The sequence below is a fragment of the Lissotriton helveticus genome, chromosome 3_1 (assembly GCF_964261635.1).
Source record: "Lissotriton helveticus chromosome 3_1, aLisHel1.1, whole genome shotgun sequence".
Classification (NCBI taxonomy): Eukaryota; Metazoa; Chordata; class Amphibia; order Caudata; family Salamandridae; genus Lissotriton; species Lissotriton helveticus.
The window spans coordinates 625,679,495-625,702,277 of NC_136061.1; the positions used below are offsets into that span (position 1 = coordinate 625,679,495).

The following is a 22,783-nucleotide window of genomic DNA, read 5'->3' on the forward strand; positions in this document are numbered from 1 at the left end:
CTAAAGAAATCTGTTTAAATTCTGTCAAGCACAGCCTGAATACTCTGACGAACTGCAGGAGCAAGAATTTGGTGTATTTAATCTTCTGCCCCTGCGGCCTAGGATATATAGGTGAAACAGGCAGGGAGGTAAGGGTAAGAATAGGGGAACATAAATCCGCAATCAGATTAGGGAAAGAGAATGCCCCGCTAGTGAACCACTGGAAAGAAAGAAATCACAATGAGTCAGATATAAGATGGGTAGTTGTCGAAAAAATTAAAGAACAGACAAGGATGGGCAACACCAAAAAAAGACGGAAACAGCAAGAACAGTGGTGCGTGATTAAGTTCAACACCATAAAGTGTGGACTTAATACCAGGGAGGATTGGGATACTCTCCTGTAAGAATAAAGAAGAAATGGTAACAAATAGGGGCATATGCACGCAGTACGATGCAAAAGATGTGCATAGAGATCTGTTCACCCATGTATAGCAAACAATCCTACATGCCGATGTGTACTAGTTAATGTAGAATTTATACCTGAGAGGTCCATACTAAGGAAAGATTAATATGACAATTTAGAGATTCCAACCTATAGTGTGTATGACAGTGGGTAGGAATGACAACCCACATAGGAAGACCATCAGATCCGTAGAAATGAAGATACACAGAATCACAGGAACTATCGGTAGGAAAATGTTAGTGCCAAAAAAAACGCACTTAGGGACAAAAATATACTGCTCAATAATATAATTCTATTACTTCTAATATACCCAATATATACTTGACGGTTCAAACAGGAGGGCCATAGTTGGGAGAGATCACGCCCGAATACTTAGGTGTGAGTTAACGATGGGCAAAACTGAAAAATAAGGGATGCCATCTACTTTTAAAAAAAAACAAAAACCTTTTTTTAATATTTGGTAAACACAAAATACCAGTACCAAAATAGATAGGACGCATACTCCTTGCCGGTACAAATAAATTAGGTGAGAGAAAGTTCACCGCATTTAGACTACAAATGGACGAATACTTGTCCTATAATATTTTTTTCACCAGGAGCGATTAATGAAAGAAAGCCCACATCGTTAAGACGCTATAAAGTTAAATTACACTCTTATAATGTGTATCGGATAGTGAGAATGACTGTCATAAGATGGCGGCCACGTTTCGCTCCAAAGCGGCTCAAAGACGCATGCGCAAATAAAACGCTCGAATAAGGGAGTAGCTTCGACTAACGAACTACAGCTGGAATCTATTAAGTACTGGGGAACGGTATATAACGCGCGATAAACGCAACGAGCAAACAGAACGAGACGGACCCGCGGTGAAGTACGTGGTGGAGCACTAGAAGGTAAGCCCGCTGTATTTAGTCCCCGAAAAAAAACCCGGGATGGGATATGTATTTAGTACAAAAGGTGGGACTCGGGCCCGTAGGAGGGAAGGGGTAACATCAGGTTTAACAATAGAGGCTTGCAAATTGGGCGGAGGCCAAACATGATTAGTTTGTATAAATGTTATCTCAACTCGAGTTGAGTAGTTGGAAGTGATCCTTTTTGTATACAGAGGAGGAAGTTAAGTAAACTCGGGGTATTAAAACCATTCTACTTACAGAAATGTTAATAATAGAAATAAAGGTCGGACTACTCGTAAAAATAAAATACATGCTCTCCAGAAGGAGGTGCTCTTAAATGAGGACAAATAATCAAATATAGGGAAACGTAGTTACATTTAAAAGATCATACCTAAATAAAACCAACGCAAACTAGCATATGTTGTTCCTTACATTTAGAACACATCCAGTTCAAAGAACCTTGCTGATTAATCTGAAAGTGGATACCCAAGGTGACACCGTGGTGAATGGAATAGACAGAAGGAGTACGGGTAAGAAAACGTTTAGTTAGCGTTAGAAACAAAAACCGAACAGAACAGCGAGGCATAATTCTAAAACTTACAACTTTGTCTCCAACTTAGAATCCTGTACCAAAATTCGCATTAACATAATGATGCTATGAGGGAAGCAGCTAAAACATACGTGAATTGTAAATAAAACGATCAAACAGAATATAAAAGGTAAGGAGAATATCCCTGCGAAGTATAACTTAAGTGCAAACGATAACCAAGGAGTCTAAAACGCACTTTTTGCCTTCCCCAGTGCCCATAAAGATACGATTTTAATTGCAACTAGGGAGATGAATGATCGATGAGCCCTTTTTTGAATATAATAGGACACATTTTCCTATTAAGGAGCCTGATAACAGGAATATCTAATATAAAGGTCAGTAGAGGTTTTTCCGTATGTTAGTCACCTTAATGAAAGGACGCCAACATCTACAATGTAATGGCATTCGATTGTCATCCCACATAGTGAGAGAATGCTTATACCAATTTGCAGAGAGGTTTCCTCCATGTTAAGTCACCCAAATGAATGGAAGCCAACATCTAAAATGTAATGGTATTAGACTGTCACCATGTATAGTGAGAGAATGTATATATCAATTTGCAGAGAATCTGCAACGTTACATGTGTAATAAAGATTTGTGAAATGTTTATGTTGACTAGACTTAAGACATATGTTGAGAGAGTATATACATAAAATACAATGAACTCGAAGTTAGGCAGATGAACGAAAGATAGAGCACTAAGGTAGTGTGTCATTTTAAAAACTGGTTATGTAACTGGAGAGGGAATACTAAGTAATGCATTGACTGATATATATTATTTTAACATTTAGAAGGATTCCACCAAACTTGGTGATGTTGACCCCAATCACTTTTGTCCTGAGGAAGGTGTAACCATCTCCAAGGCTAAAACACCGAAACGCGTCAACGCACTTTGTGTATAGAATCCAAGCAAAGCCGAGTGGTTTCCATAAATACGCCAATCTTGGACATTGGAATGCTCATTTGTACGATAAAAAGGCTATTGGATCTGATTATCTGGGACTAACATCCATTGTTCCACTGAAAAGAAGGGGTTTTCTGTCTGTTTTTTAATCAAGTTATATGTATTTATTTTGTGATATTTGTTGTTTATGCTTACTGTAATATATTTTTTTGTATTGATGTATGTTTTATGAATTTTCTATTGCATAAAGAAAGGTGTATATTAATTGTTTTTCAGAAAAGAAACTGGTTTTTCTGAAATTTTAATTTGTTCTTGGGGTCCTTATGTTAAGGATAATACCCTGTTAAGTGAGGAAAAAGATTTTTTAATAAAGAAAACGTACAAACGTTACATTTCAGTTGGTGGCGAAAAATTCTTTTTTAATAATGTGCTTGTGTTATAGTTAAATGTTATTTAGAATACAACACTATTCTCCAAAAAGTTAGTCCAGGGAAATTCCCTTTGACTTTGATTGTCTGTAGTACCCTGTTCCCTGGAACTAGTGGGGTCTTCTCTCTTTTATTAACTCTAAACTGGAGTGGCATGGTGAGCAAAAGAACAATGGATTTAACCCAGATCTCTTGACTGGGGGTGAATGTATGATTCATTCTGCATTCCATTCATCATTTGTTTGCTTAGGAATGGACTAGGAGACTGAGCCTCTTCCTGACCTCCTGTCTGCAACAGAGCGAGATGGGTCAGTGGATGGAGTGAACCTCTCTTCCACCCTGACCCCTGAGCAACAGAATGAATGACTGTCACCAGTTGCTGGGACAGTTTTCAGACCTGTTCTCCCTGATTCCCAGTGTCACTGATTGGTGCGTCCATGATTGGGGACAGTCCTCTTAAGCACAAAACCTACAGGGTGACTGATAGGGTGAAAGCTTGCATCAAGGAGGTCTCCAAGATCCTCGCATTGGGGGTGATTGAGTCCTCTAACAGTCCTTGGGCCAGCCCAGTGGTCTTGGACCCAAAGGCTGCCGCACTGAGTGTCGCACCAGAGCTGAGGTTCTGCGTGGACTACCGAGGGCTCAATTCAGTCACCAGGACTGTCGCTACCCCATCCCCAGAGCTGATGAGCTCATTGATCGGTTAGGAGCTGCCCGGTACCTCAGCACGTTTGACTTAACGTCTGGGTACTGGCAGATCGCCTTGACTAATGGGGCAAGAGAGTGGTCAGCATTCTCCACACCACATGGGCACTACTAATTCCGGGTTATGCCCTTTGGGATGAAGAATGCCCCTGCCACCTTTCAGAGGTTGGTCAACCAGGTGTTGGCTGGACTGGAAGAGTTCAGTGCCGCCTACCTGGATGACCTTGCAGTGTTCAGTGCCAGTTGGGAAGAACATCTGCGCCACCTCTGGGAAGTGTTGATGGCGCTGCGGAGAGCAGGCCTCACGATCAAGGCGAGTAAGTGCCAGATCAGGCAGGGTTCCGTGGTGTACTTGGGGCACCAGGTTGGGAGCGGCCAGATGGCGCCCCTGCAGCCCAAGACTGAGACTGGCTTGGGAACCCCCCAAGACCCAGACAGAGGTTAGAGCCTTTTTAGGACTCACCAGGTATTACAGGAGGTTTGTCAAGGGGTATGGCAGCATGGCTGCACCCTTGACAGAGCTGACTTCCAGGAAGCAGCCCAAGAGAGTGGTTTTGACACATGTCAGCTTTTGATGCCCTGAAGACTGCCATGTGCACGGCGCCCGTGCTCCTGGCACCCAACTTCTTAAAAAAGAGTTTATTGTTCAAACAGACGCTTCAGAGCATGGGGTGGGGGCTGTTCTTTCACAGATTAATGAGGAGGGCCTAGACCAACCTGTAGCCTTCATCAGTAGGAGGTTACTTCCACGGAAACAGAGGTGGAGTGCAATTGAGCATGAGGCTTTTGCTGTGGTCTGGGCACTGAAGATGTTAAGACCATACTTGTTTGGGACTCACTTCCGGGTTCAGACAGACCACAGGCCCCTCATATGGTTTATGCAGATGAGGGGTGAGAATCCAAAGCTGTTGAGTTTGTCCATATCTCTACAGGGGATGAACTTCACAGTGGAACACCGCCCTGGTACAGAACACGCCAATTCTGATGGTCTGTCCAGATTTTTCCGCCTTAGTTATGAGAACTCCCAGGAGGTAGGGTAGTTCTCTCCACATTTCAGCTGGAGGGGCACGTGTTAGACCTGACCTCCCCGCATTGAGGATCTCGCTCATGATCGGCAACTTGATGTTGCTTATCGTGAATGAGGAAAAAGTCTCGCCGGGATGTTGATTTTGCCCGCTCGCCAACTTGACGTTGAGGACTGCGAGCAAAAAATGCCCGCTACACGTTCTTGCACTGTGCTACGTGCAATTTGGGTAGTAGTGCAAACTACGCATGCTCCGCAAGCATAGCTTAGTACTATGCCCAGGGTTACTTTTGTTCAGTAATAAAATAGCTGGATGATTTCAAGCCTTACAGATTGGTAGTAAGGGAATTGCCACTTAGCTCCTGTTAGTGTTTGATGGTTGGGATAGCATAATTATTAGCTATTTTCCTTTTAATTTCCATAACTTATTTAGTGTTTCAGCAGTTCAGTTGTATGTTAGCCTTGTAGGCTAGCAACTCATTGCATCTTGGCAAGTTGTTATTTTCAAAGAGTTAAATAATGGCTTTAGAGGACACATTCTATCCTCATTAAATTCCGAACAGGTACACAAAAGGTATATATGATATTCACAAAACTTGTAGCTTTGATCTGGGTCTTTTAGCTGCCATGGAAGAGATCTATCCTTCAATGGAATTGAGCCAGTTGATATTGGAGAAATGTAATTTCAACTCTAAGCAAAATGGTTGCTTTAGATATTTGAGGACTAAGATATTTATAGGAGTTGACGGTAAAACATGTGTGAGCGCTTATTAAAAGCAGCGGTTTTCTCAATAAATGAAAACCTTTTAGCCCTTCCATTGGCAGCCTTTTTAAATATGTTATGGATTATTCTATCTGACCAAAGATCTTGTGAGCCAAGTTATTGAGGTGAGTGGTAATTTGAGTCATTGGTTTGTTTCCTGTCTGGTGTTGTCGGAAATGTCCTGCCATGTATAAACAAGCATTTGCAATGCAATAGGTCTCGCAATACTGAAAGTTTAAGCTATTGGCCTTGCATTATTATTTGCTACACCAATGGCTCAAACTTTTAGTTATGCAAGCCCTATTGAATTGCTAATGTTTTTTTTATTTTTAACATGTTGTTCAGAAGTGTAACTGCTGTGCACAGTATAAAAAAAACATTGATCAGCGAATAAATTTTGCATTGACGAAACCTATTGCTTTGCCAATGCTTTCTATAAAACCAATTCCTAGATCATGTTCCTGCATGCATAATATGAGACAGCGTACGGACAGATGGCCTAGAGAAGTTGTGCCTATTCTGAATCTCCCTACAGCCCAAAAAAATTAATGATAGTCTAGATGTATGTGCAAAGGAGTATTAGATGTGCCTCTACGTGGAGTATCATTTCAAGCACTGTGCGTAAGCCCCATGTCTTCAACAATCGCCTTACTAAGTCCAAAGTTCATATTGGAACTTTATTATTTGCATAATGAGAAGTTCAGAGGGAAGTGACCTGTGCTGCTCGTGTTGCGTGAATGGTATGTTAATAACTGTGTGATTGAGCTTCTTCAGGAAATTACTGAAGGAACCAGTTCAAGATGTTTTTAATATAAACATCAAGCACATTTGTGTACCAATGCTTAAATAAGTCGGCATGATGTCTCCTTTAAAGAATATATTTTTATAATCACGGTGAGCCGGCCCGCAGACATATTTAACCTGAAGCACCAACCATACCCTTGCATATAACCTCAGCAATTAAATGTTGGTTCAGGGTTAGAACAACTCATGCAGCATCAACACAGTCAGGGCAAAACAGAGTGGTTTCACAGCAGAATCGGCAGTCCGAAAACCGTAGCAAGGCACTAAGGCAGGAGGGGTTGAGGGACGGGCAAGCAATGAAGAGACAGGAAAAAATGAAATGGGGGAGGTAATAGGGAGAGGCCAGGAACGACTTGTAAGATCGCAGAGGAGGAGAGACAACAGCCTGCAAATGCACTAATATCGAGTGCTCAATCTCAAATAAAACTTTGCTCAGGGTACTTTAGCAATAAAAGAAATATTAATCTAAAAAAGTTTGATTGCAAAGCGTTCTGTCCAGCTTAATTAGTGCCTGTTTCAAGCCGGTCAGTAATGCCATAGAAAAGGGCCTAAATGTTCCCCCTCTTCCAGATAAGGACATGGATGGTTGCTCACTCTATGCACGTGGAAAGAGTGGGTTAAGGGAAACATTGCATTCGTGCTCGGATGGCTCGACACCAATCCGGAAGGTGAGAGCGTTCACTTTGAATCTCCGTGGTGACCTAATAAACAAAAAAACAAGCTGGTCAGTATGCCAGCTTTTAAGTTTAAACGCTGTGTAATCATGGGAGGCAACAAGAGAGGAGCACACCGGGAGTTGGAAGCGGAGAAGAGAACAGCATGGGCTAAGAGTGGCTTGCCCTGGGAGGTGGTAGTGGAGGAAGGTCAGTATGGCAGCATTTAAGTCTGTAGTTTTTCTCTGTTGCTCCCTTGTCATAGGAGGAGCCAAGAGTAGCGTGTCCCGGGAGGTGGCAGCGGGGAAGAGTACCACACGGGCTAAGAGTGGCAAGCCCCGGGAGGTGGTAGTGGGAGAAGGGCACTGCTTGGGCCAAAAGACACGCAATGTTTGTCTCTGCTGCCCCCTTATCATGGGAGGAGCAAAAAGTGGCGTGCCCTGGGAGGTGTTAGCGGGGAATGGTACAGCACAGGCTATGGGTGACATCCTCCGGAGGTGGTAGCAGGGGAAGGGCACCGTATTGGCTAGGAGTGGCGGGCCTTGGTAGGTGGTGGCAGGGGGAAGGTAACCGCACGTCCCAAGAGTGGTGCGGTGGGGGAAGAGCAACGCGCAGGGAGATCGAGAGCAGGGACACCGAAGTCAGGAGCTGCGCTTGTAGTGTAGGGAAGGGAAGCAGAAGACAAGCCCGGGAGTTATGTGCGCGCGCGCAAAAAGGAAATGAAAAAAAGTACGCGAGTGGTGCCCGCGGTGGAAAAAGTGAAAGCAGCTGCAGCGTCCCGCATGTGTAAGGGTGAAAAGCCAGATGGCGCCTGTGCGCGTAACCGCACGCTTTAGGCCGCACAAAAAGCATGCGGTCGGATTTTTGAAGCTCACTTACGAAAAGTCTCGCCAGAGCAGCGCATGCGCTGGCTCAGGCGAGACCTAAAAATTAAGGTGTTATTACTGGAGTTTTGTATTATATGTATTAGGTTGATATATGTGAGTTCCCTAATAATTAGGTGATTACAGAGGCCAAATTCCAAACTAATCTGGCTTCAAGCCACATTTGTTGTTAGACAAAATAATTTTCTATATAGTTTAACTATTTTGATGTTCAAAAAGTGGGTAATTTCAGTTGGGACTGTGGCCAAACAGTAGTTCAAAACTAAATCTGATTTGCTCTTTATTGTTTTTAGCAGTGGTTGAGGGAGGCCCCCTGCAGTTTAATATGCCATTGCTTAAATGCATTGAAGCAGCGAGTTTGCTTCTGTCATAAGAGATGCTTTATGTACATTAAAGGAGCCTAGCTTATCAAACATAATGCCAGATATTTGTAGGAGGTTACTATGTCAACATTCCGCTTCCTTGATGTTTGGTTCATATTGTTCAACATAAATTTGGTTTTATCTAAGCTGGTCTCCAGGCTGTTTATCGGACAGAGGGACGATACATAGCCCTACTCTGGCCTATTTGAGGTGTAGATTTTACAGTAGATTGCAACCTGTTTCCCACTTTTTGTTTTGACCCATGTTTTCATATATAGAAGCTTCATGGCCTTTGAAATTTGGGTAGTAAAGGACCTTTTGAATAGTTTCAACCAAAGAAGTTGTCTTGGACTTTTGTCATATGCCGATGTCAGGTCGATAAAGCTAGTGTATAATGTTGGTTTATGAATTGGAACGGAAAGAGCTGTAATATTCTGGTCTGTTGCACAACGGAATCCAGTTTGTTTGAAAGGAACTACCCTCTGTTCTTCAATCCTGTCTTCTAGATCTTGTAGGATTGCCCTGTGAAGTTTTAGCTTCTATATTCAAAAGGGCTGCCAGCCTGTATTTTAGGAGCTCCTTCCATCTCCCTTATATATTGTCTGCAAGATTGATCTATGTCAGGATTCTAGTATGTTGAAAATAGAGGCACTCGTTGAATAACCGCGCAAGCAAAGGAGACAAGAAGCTCAGATTTTTTTTACCTATTGAGATGCATACCTTATTGGAGTTGAATTCAGCCAAAAAGGAAAAGTTGTTTTCAGGATTGGCGTTATATAACATTTGAAAAAAAAAGAATCCAGTTGTTTTCAGTGATGGTTTGTTTTTCTAACAAGGGATGGAAAACTGGTTGACGGTGGACCGGAATAGTTTCAAATTACCTTTCCTGTAGGCAGTTGAGCCCAAGTTTCTCATGTCTCCTTTCTTGATTGTGATTGTGATTGCAATCCTTTTTTTTTGGTACGTTTCTTTTGGTCCTATGCGTTTTTGGGAATACCCAGTGATTTTCTTCAGAGACACTTTAAAAAAAATCTTTTTGAAGTTCTTTATTGATTTAACCAGTCAGTCAGTCAGTCAATCACTTTTATTCGTTTAGTAAAAATCAGAAAAAGACACGAGGTACAAAAAATCACATACAGAACAATACGGCATTACATACAATTACAATTAGTTATAAACATCAAGAATATAAATAACATTTCATATTTAAAATGAACATATTTCATGAGTTTGATTAAAAATGTAAAAGATTCCGTTTGACAAATTATCTACATGGTTTTAGGAAGGCAACGACACTACAAACATGATTCAATTGTTGTATGTCTGTGACGTAAATTAGAGCGCTTCTTATTTATGCGAACACCTGCCACTAAAAAGCTTGCTACATGGAATGTTACACGTGCACTCGATAAAAGTTGGAAAAACAGGAGTGCTGTTTAGCCATCTAGTTGAGTGCAATTATTTATTTTTGTTAAATATTTATTTGATAAATGATGCTATTATCCTGGTTTCTTTCATGAAGACAATTCATTTCTTCCACATTTTGCACCCCTAACCCTATGTGACCAGCCTTGCTTATACAGCTGGCAGTTGAGTGCCATTCAAGTCTGATAGGATCCGTTCTGATTTGCTAAATAATCTAGTCCATTTCTTCAACAATGAAGCCTATTATGTTTGCCATACTTGTTATTTCTGTAATTGGGCAATGTTTTTCCAGGGGAGGTATTGTGGTTAGCTGGAGATGGTGATGGTTGTCAATTCCGTTTTCTATTTCAAAGTCCCAGACTGCTGAAACAAGGATTTGACTGACCATCATATAGTCTTAAGTGCTGTTCCTGAACTTTGGAAAGCGGGTTGGTTTTCTGGGCTATTTTATGTTTTTCTACCATTGAGTGCTCTTAATCCCATAGAGTGGAGGTCTTCATCCTGTAGTAGTCTTATTAAGTCTCCCAGATTATAACAGCAAATCTGTTTCTTTTGTTGTTGGCAAAGACTTGTTATTATTCATGCTGACTTCAGTTTATTTAGCACTGGTGCTACCTAGAGACAAAAACCAAGAGTGAGAGGTCGATGAGATTTCAGTAACCTGAGTGTGGGCTTATTCAGATGCCTTACCAATATTATTCACAGATTACCTTGTAGTGGGATAGATTGATTAGGAATTTCTGTCAGCTGTTTTTAAGTACTGATTTTGTGTATAAATATGCTTTGACTTCAGTTCATTTATTTTTTCTCATAGGTGTTTTCATATCTAAAAATCAGTGTTTATTTGGAAGAAGAGAACTTGGATATATTTGTGTTGGAGGTTTGTTTGTAATAATTTCCTAATTATAAAAGATTGATTTGTTTGAGAGGATGGCATTAGCTACCTCCACAGAATTTCATATGACCAAAGTTGATACATTGGTAGTTGACCTTGTACTTTCAATAAAAATCTATTGACAATATGTGCGTCAACAATAAATGTTGCAGGTCAGGATGAGTTGCAAGTAACTTTGTGATATTCCCTTTGTTTAATATGACTTGTATTCTGAGTGGAGAATCAGTTGTTGGCTGCGAGCTAGTGATTCCAGATTTCATGATCTGCCCTGTGAATGGGAGTGTTGGACCCGGGGTCACCGGTCCACCTAGGGTAGCTTGGCACCAAGTGGAAAGGCCTAACCCCACAGCTTTGGTGTTGTACTTGCGACACACTTGACACCGTAACTCATCGCACTCCCACTCCAAAAATGACACCACACCGACTTTAGAAAAATAGAAAAGCTTTATCTTTCCTTTAAATTTTACTTAGTTGCATCAGCAATAACATGTCATCATTTCAAATGTTTCACCATTAGAATTCCTGTCTCCTAACTTCCAGGTTATTGCATTAGCTCCAATCACACTAGTGAATCTTACTTATTTACAGCACTAACAGCTTAAAGTTTAAAATGTACATTCATTTCAGTCCAACACTCATTTGATCACTAGGAGCGAATAGAGGAAGGCTTAGAGGTAAATCAGCAGGACGCCTCTTAGTTTGAGTCAAGAATTTGATTATATCAATTGTCAAACAAATCAATGCCTAGAAATGAACAATGCAATAGATTACGTTAAACCATTAGTGCAAAGTATCCATACGAAAGGTTTTCAGTTAGCACAGTCAGAGCATACTTTCGCTTTAGTAGAACAATAGAATTCCTGCGTTAAACCCAGCACGAGTACACATTAATTGTGAAAGGAAAGCTTGCCACCTGGAGATTATTTGGCAATGCTCTGTTTCTTTGGACAACCTTAGTTCTTATGGGAAAAGTACCTAACATATGGGTCAGCATTTGCCTCTGGAGTTGAGCTTCTCCCCCTCCCTTTTCCCAAGGCTACTCCCTGCTCCCTCCTGCCAGGAAAATCACAGCGCACTGTTTGATCAAGGGCCAAGGGAAGGGGTTAAGTTCCTTTGTAGGGCCTCCACCCCAGTCACTGAAAGCAAGCCCCCGGTGGTTGAATCTTCACCTGACACAGGGGGCTCTCACGCAGCAACTCCTCTTCCTAACTCGGCACAACTGGCTTCGCGCCCACACTGAAGCGAAGCGTCATGCCGGAAACCCAAGCGCCCCTCTGCCACGGTTCCTCCCTCAAGGCAGGGCGCACCTCCTCCAGGCCCGCCCCGCTCCTCCTGTTTACGTCAGGGCAGGACGCTACTCCGTCCTCCGCGACCTGGCAACAACCTCATTGACGCCGCGCACACCCTGTCAGTGCCGGTCCTTCCCACAGTCTCTTTAGCGGGGAAGTCAACGTTCCCTGAAGCCCCGGTCTCTCCCCGGACCTCTCCGCTGTACCACGTGGAACCAGTCACCAGGGTCGCCGCCGGCGCTAATCTGCAGGATTCGCGCTCCCACTACAGGAGAACCGCCAGAACAGTGGCGATGATGACACAATAGCGTGGGGAATACAGGTCAGTTCAGATGCACCAACTGTCAGGCCCAGGTGGGTCACCGCAGGGTAGCGAGGTAACAGGTTGTGCTGGGCGCAGAGAGATGACTAACCCAAGGGACTTTTACCAGTGCTACCGCCCCATTCAGAAGGCAGCCCCACTCGCCCTCACCAATCTGGTTAGGTTCTTTCAGCTTGCAACCCGGACTTCCACTCGGGGTACTGGTGGTATTTGTTGTATAGTGCAGGGGTGTGGAATTTATTAAAATATCTACTTGTCCATGGGGCAAGTTGCTTCATGAATCTACTTGTCCTGTAACAAAATCCACTTGTCCCTCTGTTGCCATGTAGTGCCAGCAACACATTATGGCACCAATCTCATTATATAGCCTCTCTGATTATGCAGGGCTCAAACCATAGTAGTGTTTGAATACTGGCAATCCCTTTATGTTGCCACGTTTCCGCAGATCTACATACTGGGTCTGAAGGTAGTGGCAAGCAATAGATCCAGGGTTGGAATGTCCTTTTGAGTCTATGCAAACTTACTAACTTGCATGTTTTAAGGGTTTTCAACAACTCTTCTCTAATATTTTCCCATACTGAGAAATGTTGGAAATTTACTCCTGACAATGGCAGAGGTAAACCTTCTTCCAGAGTTGGGAAAAAAGTAGTTGGAGGAAAAATTAATTTGCAAACACTCAGGTTTTCGCCTTAGCAAATCTATACATGCATATTTGCTCATGCTAAAATGCAGTTCACAAATATTTTCTAGGAGTACAATTTCTTACCCTACTTCTGTAAATTCTTGTGAAATCACGAAAGACATATAGCTTCACTTAATGCAAGGGTGCACTTTTGAGACTTTCTTTAATAATTGGGCCCTTAATTTGGTCTGGCATTAACCATGACCGCTTGTGTTTATTAAAATTCTCTCTCTGTATCGGCTGGCTTCACTGTGGTGACAGCATTCTTTCTTTTACAAGGAGCATATCGGCACACAGAGTAGTTTTGTTCAGTGCCAATAACTAATGTGGCAGTGTGTGCTTTTTTGAGAACAAAAAATAATTTTTGCTTTTGCCAATTTTTGTTTTAATTGTGAGGGCCTGGAAGCTCTCACATCAATAAGGTTTTACAAAAACCATGCCAAAACAAGTCACGCATTGCCAAAACTAAAAGGCCGACCACCAATTTCAGACCTACTGGCTTTGCCAATGCTAGTTTAATGTTATGTTTCCCATAACCTTATTAAAACTGGTTACACTGATTTTGCAATATGATTTTTTTGGGGAAATATTAGCATGCATCAACACATTTTGCTAAATGATTCTGAAATTTTACAGTAGTTTAGCTAAATGTTTTTTCCCTACTTTCCATTTTTTAGGAACATTTTATATTGAAAGCAAAGAATCATTAATGTTGCTTTCAAGCTTCTGCTAATATGCGCATCTAATCAGAGCATTCTGGGAGCATTATGCATAGCCTCATATTGCTAAACTTTGAAACCGTGTGTACACATTTTTATACTAGAACCACTGTCAGTAGTGCAGTCAGAACTTACATTTACTTAGAGCGCCCACCCTAATATTAAAGGCTTTCAATTAATGAACCATAAATAAAAGTTTGAACAGCATTAACATATGCACACAAACATTAACTTAACTGCAGGCAGTGCCCTTCCCTGACCCTTAATGTGGTACTGCAAACTGGCAGCCAAAGGGTTTGTGCTGCAAGAGGTTGGGCCTACTTGTCCCAAGGACAAAATACACATTAAAACTTGTTGCCCTTGACCCTAAACAATATGTCCTGGGCGTCGGGCTATAGGAATTCCACATCCCTGATAGTGGCTTCAAATGTCAATGTCCTCGCTGGGTCAGATTAATGGGCTAGGGGTAGCATCACAGGAAGGAGTAGCAGCCTCTGAAGGCAGTCAACCCCCTCACTTCACAGTGCCAACCTCCTCACTCCACAGCCTGGACTCCAGCTTGATTCTGTCTCCTCTGCTTCCAAATCCCCTCACTTCACAAAATGGCCGCCCAACATTCCACCTTATATAGCCTGTCCCTAGAGGGTCCAGAGAGGTCCAGAAGGTTCTGGAAGCCCTCATATGGCACTAGACTATGAGGTAAACTTGTCAGTTGGCAGGCCACCATTTTATAAATGATCACTTACTCCTGCCTCCATTTTAAAAGAGCATCTGTGCCTCATTATTATTTAGTAGCAATGGAGCGCCCAGAGACCTAAGGTCAACACCAAAAAGAAAATGTAGTGGCCACTAAAAGGGAGAAAAAATAAGGAGGGACCACCCAAAGGACTGACAGGTCTAACAGGGAGTACTGATATTCTTGGGTCATGAGTATTATTGGGGAACATTCCTGTTGTTTGATTTCACCTGATGACCGAATCGGCTCGATCTTTATCTGTATGCTCATAGTGAGGCTGCTTCTCTGATATCTTTGTCTTAGTCACTATGTAAATGTCCAGTGAGTGGTTTTGAAGATCCAATTTGAATTGAGTAATTTTAACGTTGGCTCAGATAAGTTAACTATACTAGTGTCTGATGACTACTTATGTAGTTTTCATTCTTTGTTGCCGCTTACTAGTGTCTGCTGTCAGGGTTGATCTGCAATTAGGCGCTAATTTTGAGTTGAGAAGTTTTAGCTTAGAATTCAGTCTCAGTTTGGGTTTAAAAATGTGTCCTTGTTTTTGAAGTATCCAAGGTGGCGTTGGATAAAGTTTTCTTTCATTGGAATTTTGTCTTGTAAACATGAGAAATAATTTCTGAGTCTCTGTTGATAGTTTGGGGTTTGATTGACTATTTAACTTTTGTAATACCTTCTTATTATGAGCTTTTCTCAGTCTTTGTTTGTTTTGCCTATTTGTTAGTTGGTGTGAAGTTTGATCCTGGGTGACTATGTGACTAGCAGTTAAAGATTTGCTTTGGATGTTTACAGTAGGAAATATTTGCCAATCATATTCATTTTTTCTAAACTTGAGGAGGCTAGATTCAAACTTTCACTAGCCTCTTCCTCCCACTGAATTTAAGCTCCATGCATCATCTTGGCTATTGCCTGAAGTGTGGGTTTTGTTCATGATTTCAAGAGTTTCTGTTTGTAGATTCATGTTTTTCTACTTCTGATGTAATTATGTTTAGGATTTCTGGGAGATCAGAGAGTGTATCTACAATATAGGACAGCTGTATTGTTCTTGATGTTTTTTCACAAGTAGTGAATTTTTACAAGTCTTGAAAGTACTTCTGAATTTGTTAGTGATGACGCTCAGTGATTCTATTATTTCTACCAGTTCAGCATGGTGGGATATCCCCGACAGTAGATTCCCTGGTGAGTCTTTTGAATTCCTTCCCAGGTGATGTGTCCTTTTTGATTGGTGGGGACTTCAATTGCCATTATGAACCCCTGAGTGGTTCCATGAAACCTATTACCAGTGTCAAGGATGCATTTTGGTCGATTCCACCGCCAAATACATACCCGATAAAGGGATGGACCCCACTAGTCCTCCAAATGACTTCGCTCACACCCACTTTTTCCTTGAGGGCCTGCAATGGGCGATTCCCAAGAGATAATCCAGGGCACCCAACCTTTGAGAGGGTAGGTCAGGCATCAGCAATTGATTATTTTTTAATTAGTCTTGAAATTTGGCATAAAGTGGCAGATTTCAGTGTTGAGCAGCGCACCGAAAGTGATCATAATCCTTTAGTCATTTTGCTGGATTTTGTTATGATCTAAACAGATCAAGGTAATGTAATTCCTCCTAGAAGCGATCTTAGAGTAGTAGATGGAGGGAGGCGCATTCGCAGGGCCACAATTATTCAATCTCCTGAAACAATGTCAAGAATGTATAATAGTATTATCCCCATCTTAGAAAAGGCTAGCATTGTTTCTGGAAAAAACCTTAACACTGGACACGGTGATGACCTGGGGAAAATTCACCAGTAAATGGTTGTAACCCTGGGGGACTACTTTTATAGCAGTAGGCCAATCACGTGCAAACAACGTGGGGGGGAAAAACGCTGGTTTACCAAGGGTTGTAGGGTGGCAAAGCGAACTCTGTTATCATGCCTTAAGGGGGGTGACCGTTTACGTATAAAGGAAGCTAGGCTAGATTTTAAGAAAATTGTTTTGTTTTTAAAGCAAAATCAGAATGGGAAGCAGATAGATGCAGGCTATTAAGATTGCCCTAGATGCAAAAGATGCGAGGTCCTTTTGGAATTTGGTCAATACAGGGAAGTCAGAGGGCAAGACTACTATTGAACCAAATATTGCTGGGGAAGCCTGGCGTCTATATTTTAAGGAACTATATTCAATTATGTCAATTGAACCAAGTGAGTCGCCGGTTTGTCTTCAAACCTCCGATCCCTCGTGGAGCATACCACCTTGCACCAAGGCTGATGTCAAACTAGCTTTAGATAAGCTCCAATTGAATAAAGCACCAGGATTAGATAGGATCCCGGGAGACCTGTATAAAAATGAACAGGCAGTTTGGGTTCCCTATCTCCAATTACTTTTTAACGCAATCCTTCAGGGCCTCCAGGCTCCTAGCACGTGGGCAGGGGCCGAGATTATCCCCATTTATAAAAAGGGGTCCCCCATGGAGCCGGCCAACTGTAGGCCAATTAGCCTAATCGATGTATCTCAAAAAATGTACGCAAGGGTGTTATTAGAAAGATTGCAGGAATGCATTCGAGACCATTATATTTTGACCCCATTGCAAGCAGGTTTTAGGGCCAAAACCTCTACTATAGATCAGTTATTTAGGCTCCAGCTTATTTACTGGAAGCATGCAGTTTTGGAAGGAGGGAGCTTATATCTTACCTTCGTGGATCTGAAATCCACATTTTATTTGGTGGACCGTAACCAGCTGTGGAGTATTTTGCTGGCTATGTGAGTTCCACCATATCTATGTTTTCAGTTTAAACAACTCCACGAAGATACCTGTGCTAGAGTAAGATATGGCAAGAACGGGCAATTGACCGCTCCGTTTTCCGTGGGTAAGGGGGTGAGGCAGGGCTGCGTGCTTGCGCCGACCCTCTTCTCCCTCTTCCTAAACGATTTGATTCAAGAGCTATCTGCCACTAATGACATAGACTCCCCGAAATTGTCTCTCCGCAGATTTCCCGCATTAATGTTCACAGATGATACCCTGCTGCTTTCGAAGTCAGCAATGGGTATGCAGCGGGTGCTAAATGTATTTACCCAGTTCTGCAAAAAGAGGAACCTTGTGGTTAATATTAACAAAACCAAGTACATGGTCTTTAACGCTAATTCTACTAACTGCCCGCACCCGATGATGGAGGACAGACCCCTTGAAAGGGTACCCATTTTTGACTATTTGGGTCTCTCTTTGAAGAATAAAATGGGGTGGGGTCCCCAAATGGATAAGGCTAATTTAAAATTGATCCAGGCTGCAGGGGGAATTTTAAAAGTCCGGAAGAAATGTGTTTTAAAGATTATAAGCCCACCACTTGAAATACACAAAGTTCAAGCCTGGTCAGCATCCCTATATGGGGCGGAATTGTGGGGGCATAGATCTTCTAATGCCCTCACACTAACTGAAAATAATTTTATCAGACAAATTCTGACCCTACCGAAAAACACACCATTAGTTCCGCTAAGGATGGATTTGAATAGCCTCCCTATTGCGGATCTTATCTCGACACGTCCGTTGCTTTATTGGCGGCGGTTGTGGAGTACTCCAGAGTTGGGCTGTTATAGAGAAGAATTAAAAGCGGTAATGTCAGCATTAGGGGCTGGTAGTATACCCTGGCTTTCATTTGTAAGGTACTCTTTTAGGGCAATTGGTAGGGAAAACCTATGGATGAATCCAAAAGCCTCCTGCCCAGCCATTTCTAAGAAAAGTTTGGCTAGTGCACTAAAAGAGTATAAACTGACTAAAATTCTGCAGACAGTTAATTCTGCAAGCTTAACTTATGGGTTCCTCGATTTTAAGTGCCACTATGAATTTGAGCGGGTGTTGTATTCTATTCAATCGACGTTAGCGAAGAAGTTGTTTTTACAATTTAGATACGGAACCTTACCGCTATATGCGACCCCAAATAAGTGGGCAGGAGTATCCAGTTGTCTTTGTCCTGACTGCCATGTGGAGGAAGAAACTATGGTTCATGTAATGCTCTTCTGCGGGGCATATAAACAAGCCAGGCAGAAATGGATTATCCAACTTTTTAGGAACCTTAGGAGCTATCTTGATTTTTTTAGGATCCTAAAAACAGACACTGACCCGGTTCACGTGGTTGCAATATCAACATTTTTGTTTGCTATGTGGTTAACACGAAGGAACCTGCTAAAATTTTAGCAGACCACAAGTAATCTATAACACCCTCTTTTTTTTAATATTTGGTATCATGACTTATTCTGGATTCCCTAATTTTAGTCCGAGGTGGACCGAGGTAAACTAGATTGAGATTTAGTAGTATGTACTTTGGGTTCGGATGTCGACCATGGGACTCTTTTTAGAATTTTACGAATTCTTATACTTAATTTAATTTATATTTTTATTTTATGTTTTAAACTCATGAAATTCCCATAATGATGATTCTACATTTTTAATTAAATGCATTATTTTCTATTTTATGCCTAGATGCCAATGTACGTTTTGATCAAGTAACTGTTTGGATTTGTAATTGATGCTAATTTAATGTGCTTTTATGGCTACAAATGGCCGCAATAAAGTATTTTTGAATTTGAATTGATTCTATTATTTTATCAATAACCACAATTGCTGTTGCCAATATTTTTATCAGAACAACCTGGTGCTCCAATTTGGTAGACTGATTATTCAGAACTTTTCCTGATTGATTTAATGAGCCAAGTAGTGTGGGCCAAAATGATCATTATCCATTTTCACTGCAGTAGAGATGAAATGTTATTTACGTTCTGTAGAGAGACAAGATGAGTCGGGACTCGGACATTATTGATCTGGGCTTCATGGAGATAAGATAAAGACCCTGTTTTCTTGTGAAGGCGTTAGATTGGCGTGTTCCTTGATTGTTTCCTGAGTTGGTTCTTCTTAGGCTGCTAAATTGAGATAATCTTTAGGAATTTACGGAATTGTCAGCCTTGTGAAAGGTGGCGCGTTGTTTGTTGCTTCATTGCGTATTACTATTTCTAGTTGACTGGGTGCTTCCTATTGCTGCATACAACCATGCAGTTACCAGTTTTGTGAACATCTGGCATTATTTGTTGCCTATTGCCAAACCCTCTTTCTGGTTGGCTGGGAAATTCTAGTTGCTCCATAGTCACGTGATCGTAGAGTTAATCTGCTGTGCTCAGGAAGTACTCATCAATTCTGTTTGTATTTTTTCTGTAACTGAGGTTTTAAATATATTTCCTTTGCCACAGTTATCTTACTTGCATTAGTTATGCCCTCTTGTTTCTATTTTTTGAGTTTCTTTTCTACTGGAGTAAATGGTTGTGCTCTGATCTCAAACAGCCTGAGCACGTTTGTAGTATTTATAATTGGGACTCACCAAGTTTTCTGTAGTGAAAATTATTGAATACGTCGATAAGTAAGATGAAGATCTCTGTTTATAAGTCTTTAATAATAAAGGTGCATTCTCTGATGCCTTATAGTCATTAGTCTAGAGAGTATATAATCTGTCGTCTTCACGGGGTCCACAAGCTGCACCGGGCTGTCTTCTGCAAGGAGCTCCCTCTGTTACCACTAGGGTAGCTGATGCACTTTCTGCAGAGGACCTGAAACCGTGAGTCAGCTTCTTGACTTAATTGGTTTGGACTGGGGCCGAAGAGCAAGATGGATCCTAGGGAAACCGCAGCCGCGTCCCTCCAAGCGCAGTAGTGCAATACGGTGGCACTCCTAATATGTTGGCAGGGAAAATGAGGCAGACCAGCTCTGACAAACCACTGCAAGCCTAAGGCACAGACTTAGGTTCCTACCTCTTGCTGACTCCTCGACTCATCAAGCTCTACAGACACACTGTGCCACTCTGCCTTTGTCATGGCTAGTCACCGTCTTCTGGCTCAGTTCTCCATGTTATTCAGGGAGCATGCAAGGGCAAGGAGAGGGTCCTGTCAAGAGAAATTGAGACTGTTTAGGTGCCGCCCAAACAGACCATCCAGAAGATTCGTTCGGAGTCCTGAGTGGTTAGGCAGCCTCCTCCTGTTATATGGTTCCTACTAATCTAGTAGGACTGTGTATTAAGTCAACAAAACGTCACAATATAGAAACTACGTCTCCTTATATCATCAGTAAATATCAGCTTTGGCTAGCTTACAGTACCACATCTAATCTCCTAACTTTCCACAGTTATATATGTTGTCAGTAACCTCGAATATGACTTCTCCAGTTCCCAAGGAATTATAAGTCTTTAATAATAAAGGTACATTCTCTGATGCCTTAAGCTATGTCATTAGGCTAGAGAGTATATAATCTGTCGTCTTCACGGGGTCCACCAGCTGCACCGGGCTGTCTTCTGCAAGGAGCTCCTTCTGTTACCAATAGGGTAGCTGATGCACTTCCTGCAGAGGACCTGAAACCGAGAGTCAGCTTCTTGACTTCATTGGTTTGGACTGGGGCCGACGAGCAAGATGGATCCTAGGGAAAACGCAGCCGCGTCCCTCCAAGCGCAGTAGTGCAATACAGTGGCACTCCTAATATGCTGGCAGGGAGAATGAGGCAGACTAGCTCCGTCAAACCACTGCAAGCCTAAGGCACAGACTTAGGTTCCTACCTCTTGCTGACTCCTCGACTCATCAAGCTCTACAGACACACTGTGCCACTCTGCCTTTGTCATGGCTAGTCGCCATCTTCTGGCTCAGTTCTCCATGTTACTCAGGGAGCATGCTAGGGCAAGGAGAGGGTCCTGTCAAGAGAAATTGAGACTGTTTAGGTGCCGCCCAAACAGACCATCCAGAAGCTTCGTTCGGAGTCCTGAGTGGTTAGGCAGCCTCCTCCTGTTATATGGTTCCTACTAATCTAGTAGGACTGTGTATTAAGTCAACAAAACGTCACAATATAGAAACTACGTCTCCTTATATCATCAGTAAATATTAGCTTTGGCTAGCTTACAGTACCACATCTAATCTCCTAACTTTCCACAGTTATATATGTTGTCAGTAACCTCGAACATGACTTCTCCAGTTCCCAAGGAATTTGTGGAAATAGATCTAACCCTTTTGATTGTCACTTCTGCCCGCCCACGGTGTTACGAAGAAAAGAAGCACAATTGCATTTTCAAATGTTTATTAAAAAGCTCTAATCCTTGTAACTAAAATGTGAACCATGACTATTAGACAGATGAAACACATAATTTTTGTAAGCATTATTATAATGGTGAAAAACACAAACAATTCAACCATGTTAATTGTTCCTAATGTTACTCCTATCTATCACTAGTACCTCTACACTAAAGCCACTAAATCAATCCATAAATCATATTACTTGTAAAGCGCGCTACATACTCGTGAGGGTCTCCAGGCCCTGGGGGAGAGGGGGTGCTGCTACTGCTCGAAGAGCCAGGTCTTGAGGAGTCTTCTGAAGGTCAGCAGGTCTTGGGTCTGCCGTAGGTGGGCGGGGAGGGTGTTCCAGGTCTTGGAGGCTAGGTGGGAGAAAGATCTGCCGCCGGCAGTCGTTCTGCGGATGCGGGGGACTGTGGCGAGGGCGAGGCCGGTGGAGCGGAGTTGGCTTGTTGGGGTGTAGAAGCGGAGTCGTCTGTTGAGGTATGCTGGTCCGGTATTGTGGAGTGCTTTATGTGCGTGGATGAGGAGCTTGAAGATTATCCTCTTGTTGACGGGCAGCCAGTGCAGGTCTCTCAGATGGGGTGTGATGTGGCTGCGGCGGGGATGTCGAGGATCAGACGTGCAGAGGCGTTCTGGATGCGTTGTAGCCATCTCAGGAGTTTTCAGTCGGCTGTTCCTCATCCATTCGGCGACGGCCTTCATTCCTTCGTGGAGGTTGGTTTTGGCGGTGGTGAGGGAGAGGATCAGCTGGGTGTCGTTGGCGTAGGAGATTATGTTGAGGTCGGGCGACATGGGCGAGGATTGCCATGTAGATGTTGAACAGCGTCGGACTGAGGGATGAGCCCTGGGGTTCACCGCAGATGATCTTGGTGGCATTGGAGCGGAAGAGGGGAGTCGGACGCTCTGTGTTCTGCCAGAGAGGAAGGATGTTATCCAGTCCAGGGCCTTCTCTTGGATCCCAGCGTCTTGTAGGTGCGTTCGTAGTGTACGGTGGCAGACCGTGTCGAAGGTGGCTGACAGGTCCAGGAGGATTAGGGCTAATGTTTCTCCGTTGTCTAGCAGGGTCCTGATGTCATCGGTGGTGGCGATGAGGGCGGTTTCGGTGCTATGGTTTCTGCGGAACCCGGACTGGGACAGGTCCAGGATGTTGTCCTTGAGGTAACGGGTCAGTTGTTTGTTGACGGTTTTTCGATGA

The 22,783-nt window shown here is 42.6% G+C and overlaps 1 protein-coding gene across 3 annotated transcripts in view; it reads left to right on the top strand.

The window, feature by feature from the left end:
- CYB561A3 (cytochrome b561 family member A3) overlaps positions 1–22,783 on the top strand; it is a 244,171-nt gene that overhangs the window by 51,043 nt on the left and 170,345 nt on the right. The window contains exon 1 of one of the 3 annotated variants that reach the window (XM_078680633.1): positions 10,712–10,754. The exons of the other annotated variants lie outside the window; for them this stretch is intronic. The gene's annotated coding sequence lies outside the window, so the exon portion shown is untranslated. Of the gene's footprint in view, positions 1–10,711; positions 10,755–22,783 lie in introns of those variants that run through there. 3 annotated transcript variants of the gene reach the window in all.